Here is a 10,367-nt window from a genome sequence, read left to right as displayed (position 1 = left end):
TATTTTGAACTGTTTTCCCAAGTTATGCATCTGTTTTTAAATCATAAAACAAGATGGCAGCCCTCTGGGAAGACCTGGGTAGAGAACCGGCAGCAGGGAGATACAGAACAGGGGTAAATGTTTTTTAAATGACCTTTTATATATATATATATTAGCAGTAGATGGTGTAAATTCTCAGTGTGACATGCAGAGGGAAAAACAGCAATGACATTAACTTTGCAGATATACTACAAAAAATCCATATGTTTCAGCACAGCAAAAACAGATATGTGCTATGCTTTGCTTGCCTGCTCGTTGGTCACCTTTCTCCGAGCTTTCGTCCAATGAACATTGATTTTTGTTCAAAGTAAATTCTTAATTTTTCACTATGATTCAGTCCTAGCAGCAGTAGGAACACTAGTTTAGGGATACAGTGTATGAAATGCAAATTCAGACTTCTTTAAATGGGAAAAATGTAAATACGGTAGCATCATTTTGATGTTGCACCAATGGGCTTGTAGCTGTTGAAGCCACTTTGGAAAAGCACAGGCCCTGAAGACTGGAAAATTAACTTGAACTGGAAATGCATGCTGAAGTTGTAGATGTTTCACACCTATAAATGCCATCAGTTCTTCGCTACATCAGTGTGTTACCAGAATTTGGTCGAAATGTGACAAAGAAATAAAGTAAGAAAAGGTCAAAGGTGGCATTTCTCTGGAATTTTTTGTTGCCTTTTGGATTCTGTGGCACTCGAAGCATCTAACCGGTGTAAGGCTGAAACAGGACACCACCGTCCTTATTTACAGACAACACCAGCTGCTTATCTCAAGAGCAGGCTTTTACCCAGAATTCTAGTGGACGAGACGCCATTTCAGATTCCAGGTTACCTAATGAGATGAGAAGGCTGGCTAAATCTGTCTGCACTCGCCAGCTCAACCAGTCATTTACAGATTCAAACGATTGGTTGCCGCTCTTTTTCTGCAATGAATCTGAATCAATCTCGGTAAAGCTATCGTGTCTCATGAGTGAACTGTCTCCCTCTGACTGGGGTTTGTTTGAGGTTTGGTTGATGTCTAATAAGATTCATCCTGCTATAAAATGGTGTACAAGCAGGATGACTGAGAGGTGAGCACGGTCATTCAGTCACCTCTTTCATAATCCATTCCTAAATAAAGTAGGACAAAAGGCTACCATTTTTCGTCTGGAAGTGATATACATCATGTTGTTTGATGTCGCTTAGTGGAAGGAACTAACTGGGCTGGACTCTTAACATTAATGTAATTGAGTGTTACCTCATTGTACTAAGCCTTATAGCAATCCCAGAGGATGGGGGCTGCAGGAGGGGGGCGGCATCTGTTCAAACAAGGGAAGTAAAAAATGCTAAAGAAAATCATCAGGGGGGAAGGATAACAGTCAAGTAATGCAGCAACATTGTTTCTGCCAAAAGAAAGGGTGGGAGGGTGAAGAGGGGTAAAACAGTTCAACCTTTGTAATGGTTTCTTTTTATGTTTGGTCAGCAGAGCGACACTGATTTTTTTTTTTTGTTGGAAGCTGAAGACACCCAGCTTTTGGAGGCCTACACAAAGCTGACTAGAGATAATTTTTAAAAAAAGTGAATATCTCTATGTATAGCATCATAAAAGGGATTCACATTTAGAATAAGGCAGCCATTCATACAAACCACAACAAGAAGACCGTTATCCAGAGGTAAATCATTTTTGGACAAGTTCTTCAAACTAGTGTCTGTTGTCCCCACAAGTCGTTCATTGTGTTCTGACACATTTTGTCCCCCACCAAAAAAACTGCCCCAATGGCTTTTGGTGTGCACTTTGAAGACGCGGCTAAAGTGCAAATCTGCATAAACAGCGAGCACATTTATTTGGACACAAATGCGCATTCAAGAGTTCGGAAAAGAAAGTATTCTCTGAATGTTTCATACATTCTGCACAGTCAGCTTTTCAGAGTCATTCGTGATAAATGTGCAAAATGGGTTATGTCCTAACTCATGTGAGCTTCACTTCACATCGAGTTTAGGAGGAATTCGAGGTCATCATTCTCTCAGACTCAATAATTATAATAAGAGTTCAACTGAAAGTCAGTAATTCACTAGCTCCAGTTCTTTTTTGACATGGTGAACAGAAGGTTGTCACACAGTGTAGTTTGACTGCTGGTATTGTCATAAATGAACAGTATATCCTGTCTGAGGTTTGACAGGTGGATTCGCTGTGTCAACTTTGCAGAGGCCAAATGTAAACACCCTTTACCTGCTAAGATATCAGATTACAGATATCAGATAACACACTGTATGCACAATGATTCATGTCTTTCAGACTCTCCTTCAAATGATAATTCATCACATTGTATTCATCTGCAGCACTGTACAAACAATACTGTCAACACCCTAACTCTCAAAGCTATCTGAGGTTATATCTTTGTGTTTCGAGCGCCAAGAGGATAAACAGGTGTGTGTGAATGAAGACAATTACTAATAAGAAGACTAAGAGTCTACAGTTAGCAGTTCTGTGAGGTTGTACTAAGGCACAGCAATGTCTTGATCTGAATGCTAACATCAGCATGCTAACATGCTCACAGTGACAATGCTAACATGCTGATGTTTAGCAGGTATAATGTTTACAATATTTGCCATCTAAGTGTAGTGTGTTAGCATGCTAATTAGCACTTAACACAATGTACAACTGAGGCTGATGATTAATCATTAGTTTTGTAGGTATAAACCAATAAACCAAAGTATAAACTGGGAATGTGACCGGATGATGGCGCTAGATAGAAAGTTAGAAAGTTATTACAATTCACCCTGAGGGAGCTTGAATTTAATAGGAATCCACCCAACAATTAAAGTAAAGTAAAATATTTCAGTCTGGACCACAGTATTGAACAAACTGACCATCATTGCTATCCGTAGTCCACACTGCTAGCAGGGTTTAAAAAAAAAGAAAAAAGAGGCTTATTTAAGTTTAAGGCAAACACAAACCTTGGCTGTGGGTTTAGAAACTTTTACAGCAATTTTGTTTAAAACTCTAAAATTATATAATTCTTGAAAGTTTAATTTTGACCTTGAAAACACTAGTTTTCCAGAAAAGAAATCTTTGCTCAAGGTCCACTTACTTGCTTTTTCTGTGTTTTTAATCACATCTTTACATGACATAGAAACCACAAAAAAGCTGGTAAGTGGACTTAGAGTTAAGACTTTTTGGTAAAGTCTAAAATGATCCTTGTTCTTAGTTCTGAATAGAAGACATTCTGAATATAAAGGTATAGCACAACAAAAGTAATATGTGAAAACTTAGCAGTTTACATTACAACACCATGATGTGTATCAGTTTTGTATCTTGCAGTTTTAACTTTTGTTTTTCTATGCTTGGGAAAATTATACCAAGTCTGCCACAAACCTTTCAACCCTGTGTTTAAACCAGACAATCTCAAAAATGAATGGTAAACCAGCACAAATGAAAGCAGATTTTCTTAAACATAAAATTTAGGAGCATTATTTTTACTTTTCAGCAACAATCTATCTCTGACAATGTGAAAATCAACCATGTGATACACCAGTCACATTCCATCATCTATCCTCCCTATCTCCAGCTCCCTCCTTATATCAACACAACAGGAACAACATTAAGGCTTTCTGTAAATACTGCTCGACATGGTAAGCGGTGTCCTCCACCCCACAGGGCTGTACGACAGTGGAGCCTGGTACTGGACATTGAGTCACGGTGCTTTCGAGGCTGAGACAGTCTTTGTAAGGCCACAGACTGATATACAGGCATAGCTGGGGGAGTGGAGACTTGTGAGGAATGGCAGACCTTTTCACTGGAGGTGATTAATGCAAACTGAGCCATTAAGTGCTATGGGAGGAGTACACTACAGTGAATTTATTTCTAGGTTAATTCATCCCTTGCTCTCCTGGGAGAGGATCACAGTGACCAAAAGAACTCGCTGTGTTGTAGCAGACAAAAGAAATGTTAGGTAATCTTAGAAATAAAATGTGGGGTAAGAGGGAAAGCTGAAAGATTGGATCCAGTGTCCTATACTTAAACCATACGACGTAACTAAATACATCTACCCAAGTACTGTATATAAGTTCAGTTTTGAGGTCTGTGCACCTAACTTCAATTTTCAGCACTTTATACCCAATTCTACCATGTGTTAAAGTGAGATATTGTACTTTTTACTATTAATTAGTGCCACCAACTGTTTATCTCAATGCGCCCACGTAATAGTAGCGCATGGAATTGTGCATTAATTAGTATTTTCTTTTGCTGATTTTCTAGAAATTAGTGTCAAATTTGACCTACATATTGATGGAAACTTCTGAATGCAGCATTTTTACTTGTATTGGAGTATTTTACAATGTTGTATTGGTACTTTTACTTCCATCACTGGCTGCAGAATTGTTAAGTAATACGAAAAATCAAAAGGTGCCATAAGACAAAAAGCTGAGAAGTTGGATCCAATGTCCTTTACACTAAAGAAAAAATGAGGGTGTTTCTTTGTCATTGTATGTCTTGTATATGTTTTCTCATGGTCAGAGTTTCTAGTTTATTTAACCAACAGTGGTTAAGTGATGGACTGACCATAGAACTCCTTTGTCCACCTAGGTGTGGTTCATTTCCCACCATTCATCTAATGTGTTTTGTAACAGGAGACTTCGACTCATTGTTCCTGCATAGAGCAACAAAGTGTTAATTTAAGAATTCAAGGAGGCAGCGCTGTCACACCACATTACAATGGCAGAAAAATGAACTTGATGATCTCCATAACAACATATCTTGAAGACATGACAACTGTTTACTGTGATTTCAATTTTCCACAGTGACCTTGCTTAGCCTTGCCGTCCCCAGACTTGAGAGGAGAGTTATGTAACAATGTATGCATTGTGCATTAGCCATAGTCTGATGAAGCCAGCCCACAATTTTAGTCACTCATTAAGTTGCAACAGGAAAACTGAAGTTGCAAGATTTACTCATCACAGTAAATGACAATACAAAAAGTCATTTAGTAGTACTAAGAGATGACTAACAAAGTAAGAAATTATTTTATCCCATGCAGGTAAAATGAACAAGTATCCATGCCTGGAAATGCCTCAAGAACAGTTGGGATATTATCTGGCTGCAGTTTATTAATGTACATTGCTGAAATTGTTGGTTGATTGGTTAGTCATTCGACTGACAGATAATTAAATGCCAACAATTTAATGACTGATTCATTATTTGAGGCATTTATCAAGCAATATATAATGTGTTTCGTCTGTAGCTTCAGGTTCACTAAGAACTGCAAGAGCATGGTGTAATAAACACATAAACATGGGTCACATGACCAATTATGACCATCTTCATTTTGTCATTTTTTAGTGTTTTAACATTTTTTCATATATATTCTGTACATACCTACATACATATACATACACACACACACGTGTGTGTGTGTGTGTGTGTGTAGGTGTATATACAGAAATTATATGTATGAAAAAACAAAAACCTTGTTAAGTGGTTTCAAAAATTTGACAGTTAATGAACTGAATAGAATTTTGTCTCAAATTTCCTTTGTTTCTGTTGAGGAAGCTGTGTGACTCACACAGTGAATAAAGGTAACTTCAACAAAAGTTGACTGGACCTTGATTGTAGGACAGTGAGGGAAAACCTCTTGTGCTAGCCTACAACTGTATTGCATCTTGTGCAGATAGTGTGTTGGAAGAATTGCACATCCCCTCTGGTGTATTGTTTTCTACAATTGCTCAACATCCTAGAAGCCGTCAAAGACAGTTAAAAATGGCAGTAAAAAGCTTCTCACTGCGAAACCAGCATGCTGCCAAACCCTCTGATTTCACCATAAACAAAAACATTTCCTGTGTATCACACCAGTTTCCCCCAATTGTACTTATTCTGTTGATTAGAAATAGAAAGTCTCTGGAGGAAAATAAATCCTGTCCCGTTGCTTTGTTTTTTCATTTATTTTATTTTGCATGTGTGGAGTAAATATACAAATACAAGAATGCAAATCATCAAGTAAATAATCAAAAGTGGCCTCCCTTTACTGTTCCTCATTCCTTTCTTGATGAGATAAATCAAGTGCTGAAATGATGATCTGAATTATTACAATGAGTATCATTTAGGATTTGTTCATGGATCAAAGTGGAATTAGTTTTCAAATTTTATCATTTCACTACTTTTGCCCTGATCACATTAGGCATATCAGCAAACACAGTGTCTTGAGGTTTGCATATGTAAACTGTAAAGTAGATATGGTTGTCCTAATATTTACTCTCAGATTTTTTTCTCCAAAGGGGCAGAGCTTTCCCAGGTCAGGCCATCTTTGAGCAACCATTTAGAGAGCTGTTTGTAGACAATGACAAATTATAGAGGTGTCGTGTTTCAGTATTTATGCCAGGATGCATGAGGAGGAAATCCTTTTGAAGAGGAAAGAGGCATAAAGTATCTATGCCTAAAATTTACAGTACACAAAGTTTCAGGCATTTCCTCATTAGAATCTAACAGTAAGCCCCCCTCCCAAGTGAGTATCCTTGTCCTTTCCTTGTGCACATGGACACATTTGGGGGGAGTGATCGTATAACAATACAATATTAAATGTGAATTTAACCTGCCAGGATTAAATCCCCCTTCCAGTGCCAAATTCAACAATATAATAATGCTATTTTCAACAACAGTTATTTGTTGGCATAACTAAACATAGGAAACACCAAGCAAGAGGGAGCAGGAGAGAAGCCTGTAGTAATTGCTATGTTAAAGAAACTAGCAGATCTGAATAGCATAGCAATAGCAACCAGAAATGAGACAACAGGCTTACTGCCGCATGTCTGCACCGCAAGAAAAGCCCTGTTAAAAATAAAGGGTGTCTGTCGACTGAAACACTAGAGGGCTTTAAATATGACAAGGAGAGTTGAATTTGTTTTAACGTGTGTTGCAGTACAAATGGGAGCAGTTCAAAATCATATTATTATTATTATATTAAAATACTGGCATGACCAATTATACATATCAAACAGAGGGAATTACAAATAAATAAAGGCCTGTTACCTTCTGCAGTTGAGGTAAATAAAGGCAACGGTCACTATTTGAGGAGATGTGTATAGTTGAAAACAGTTGTGGATCCGCTGTAAACGCCTCCAGATCATGTAATAGAAACTGTTTTCGCCAAATTATTTTGAAAGAGCAACAGCCAATGGGAAAAGTCCGACACTCGGTCGAGCAGTGGTGTAACTCCATCACTCAGTCAGTCATGGACATTCACAGATGTAGTGCTACAGCCAAAAATAAAACAGTATAAAGCTCCTTGTGAGCATGCAGGCCAAATAAAAAACTGCATCTAAAAATATAAACTTTTCAGGAGCTAAAAGCAGCCTTCATTATGGCTTGATCACCGTGTGTTTGAGTTTACCCAGGCAGTATCAAATTGCATTTATTGGCCAAAGGATGGCAGAATTTCCCCATTCCCCATTCATGTAGCCCCTTATAATGTGAGGTAAAAACATGAAAATAATCTGTATTAGAGTTATACATTTTCTCATGACAATTGTTCTTAGAGAATTTGCTTTGCTGGTAAATTAAAAAAAAGAGCATATTTTAAGCACTCAAATGGGAACAGCAGACCAAAGCTGGTAGTTTTGTGGTGAGGAAATACATAAACTGAAAGGTCAAAATATCAACAAATACAGTTAATCTCAATATGGGTGTTAGTTTTGATGCATGTTGGTTTTAAAAACAGATGACTCATCAGTACACCAGCAAGGAGAAGGAAGGCCCTTGTAGGTCACTGTATGTCACCCAGTCTGACTGAGGCATGTAGGAGAAAGCTATGAAAGTGCTGTGTTGGTAGGAACAGAGTCACATGAGTGAAACTCCATCTATAATTTAACGTTGGAAATTAGTCAGAGAAATCACGCCATACTGACGTAACATGGTCATCGCTACATTATCCATTCACAGATTTGTGTTGCTGTCATATGTTGTTGCCTCAGAGCAGTCCTGTGAAAGCACGAGGAATCTATAGGCAAGAGGAAGAGGCTCGGGATGACTGGCTTGATAAACAAATTCATTCACAGTCTTGATAAGCTCCAGCATAGATCTTACTGGAGGCTGTAGTTCTTGGCATGGAAATACCAGAACTGTTTTTTTTAAATGCCGTTTTAATTGTTACTTTGTGACCAACTACAAAAGATAAAGAATAAAACATTGATACTGTTGTTTGCCCTTTCCATCAGCTGATGGTTTTCTTTTCCAAAGCATAAAAACATGGTTCTTACTTGAAGTAATTAGAAAGTATATTTGCTTTATGAACTGCTATTAGATGTTAAAACATTGAGCATGTTTTATTTATGGTAACAGTAAAGTAAATTTTATTTTATATTTTACGTAAAGACAAGTTCAGAAAACCAGTTGAAAGTGCTGATGTCTAATTTATAGTATGTCTATAGATTATCATTTTTTCATTATTAATATTTTACTTACAATGGTATATATATATATAAAAGTGCACAAAATAATTTACATTTAAATAGACTGCATTATTATAGTTTTATTTCATACATGTTTATGCTGTATTTGTGTGTATAAATATAGATATAAAGATATTTTTAACAACATTCAACTGTTCTATAACAATATTTTGAGTGTTTTCCTTACAGTTAGAGATCTTAATGGGTTTATACTTTGTTTAAATGACAAGTCAGACTTATACAGTAGCTCAGCTGTTCTGACAAAAGGATACCATGTATGACAGTGTAAACGGTGCTAAACCAAGACAAAAATTATTGCATTCAAAGCAAAAATTACCCAAAATTAACTCCAGAGGGTAAACTGCTCCATCAACAACACGATCTTATAGGCTAATTATGCAAAAACAGTGAGTAAACACTGAATTGAAGGTGTCTATTATGGTTGCAAATCTCAAATGTGTATTCAAATGTCACTGTTTTGTGGCTGCATTCAAGTTGGGGCTATTTCACTGGCAAACAAACCGAAACAGCGCATTAGACAGTTCACTGACCGCATTGAAACTGTTTACTAAGTTAGTTTGCTGCTATAAATAGGGATCATCAGTGTTGAAAGAGGGGAAACAGTAGTCTCTCTGTCCCAGCAGTGTTTCCCTGTTGTTTGAACAGCAGGAGAGTCTGGGGACCTGAACTCAGGCTAATTAGCTAATTCATCAACCCCAAAGGGAATGACATGTGATTAAGGCCAGTCAACAATCACTTTTCTATGTAATGTTGTCATGAATTAATCTGTAAATTTAAATTAAATTATAACTGTAAACTATAGGGAACTACTGATTAAGTCAGAAGTTAATACCAGCTCTGACAATAGTTTAGCATGGGTAATTAATAGTACCTTAATCTGTGGTGGAATATAACGAATTACCTACATTTACCCAAGTCTTCTACCAATAACTACAAATATGTGGTACTTGTATTGATGATGATGATAAGATTATTTATTATTCTTTGTAATTGGTTAAAGTACACAAAAGAAAGGTGAGGCAGTCAAAATTCACTCCACCTCAAGCAGCTACAACATTGAAATGCTGCTTACACAGAAAATAATGTGCATATATTAATTTAACATTTATTTTTCTGCATAATGAGTAGTTTCGATACTTCAGGTTCATTTGGCTGATAATACATGTGCACTTTTATTTGAGTAACATTTTGAGAGTGAAACCTTCACTCTTTTATACTGAAATATATTTATTTAAATTGCCTATATAAACTTATCTGACAAATTATCTAAAAAGGAGAGCTCTCTAGCGCTCAAACATTTGCACAATAGACTCCACACAGGGGGAATTTGACTCATCTTTATAACCATACCTTTTATTAATATGCTACTGGCTTGTGCACTTGTACTGTAAGACAGGAGAAAAAGGCAAACAATCTCTACTATTATGGGTGAGTGTTCTTAGTAACTGTCCCTCAAACAACACAACAGCTGTTACCACATTAAACACTCTATAAATGGACCTTGAATGTGGTACTATTATCTACACTCCATATAAAGTCCACGCATATCCAACATAGCAGCATAACATTAGCGTAAAATGAAACGTCTATTTTAGGTTAATGTGTGCTGTGATATTGCTGCACCAGTACTGGCCAATGACCCAGATGCTTTAGTTAAGTAAAAATACCAATAGGCCTACTGCAATGGAAAAATACTTTTACAAGTAAGAGTCCTTCATTCAATACCCTTAAGTAAAAGTATAATAGTATTATCGGCAATACTTGTCTCCTGTGACTGACATATTATGATAGATCATATTATCATCATATTGTTAATACTAATGCATCAGTTTGTAAGCAGCATTTTACTGTAGAAGCTGCCTGAGATGGAGCTAGTTTTGAATTACTTTATTTA

Source organism: Seriola dumerili, unplaced genomic scaffold (assembly GCF_002260705.1).
Source record: "Seriola dumerili isolate Sdu_G_001 unplaced genomic scaffold, Sdu_1.0 BDQW01000668.1, whole genome shotgun sequence".
In the NCBI taxonomy this organism is placed as follows: Eukaryota; Metazoa; Chordata; class Actinopteri; order Carangiformes; family Carangidae; genus Seriola; species Seriola dumerili.
This window is presented reverse-complemented; position numbering follows the sequence as displayed.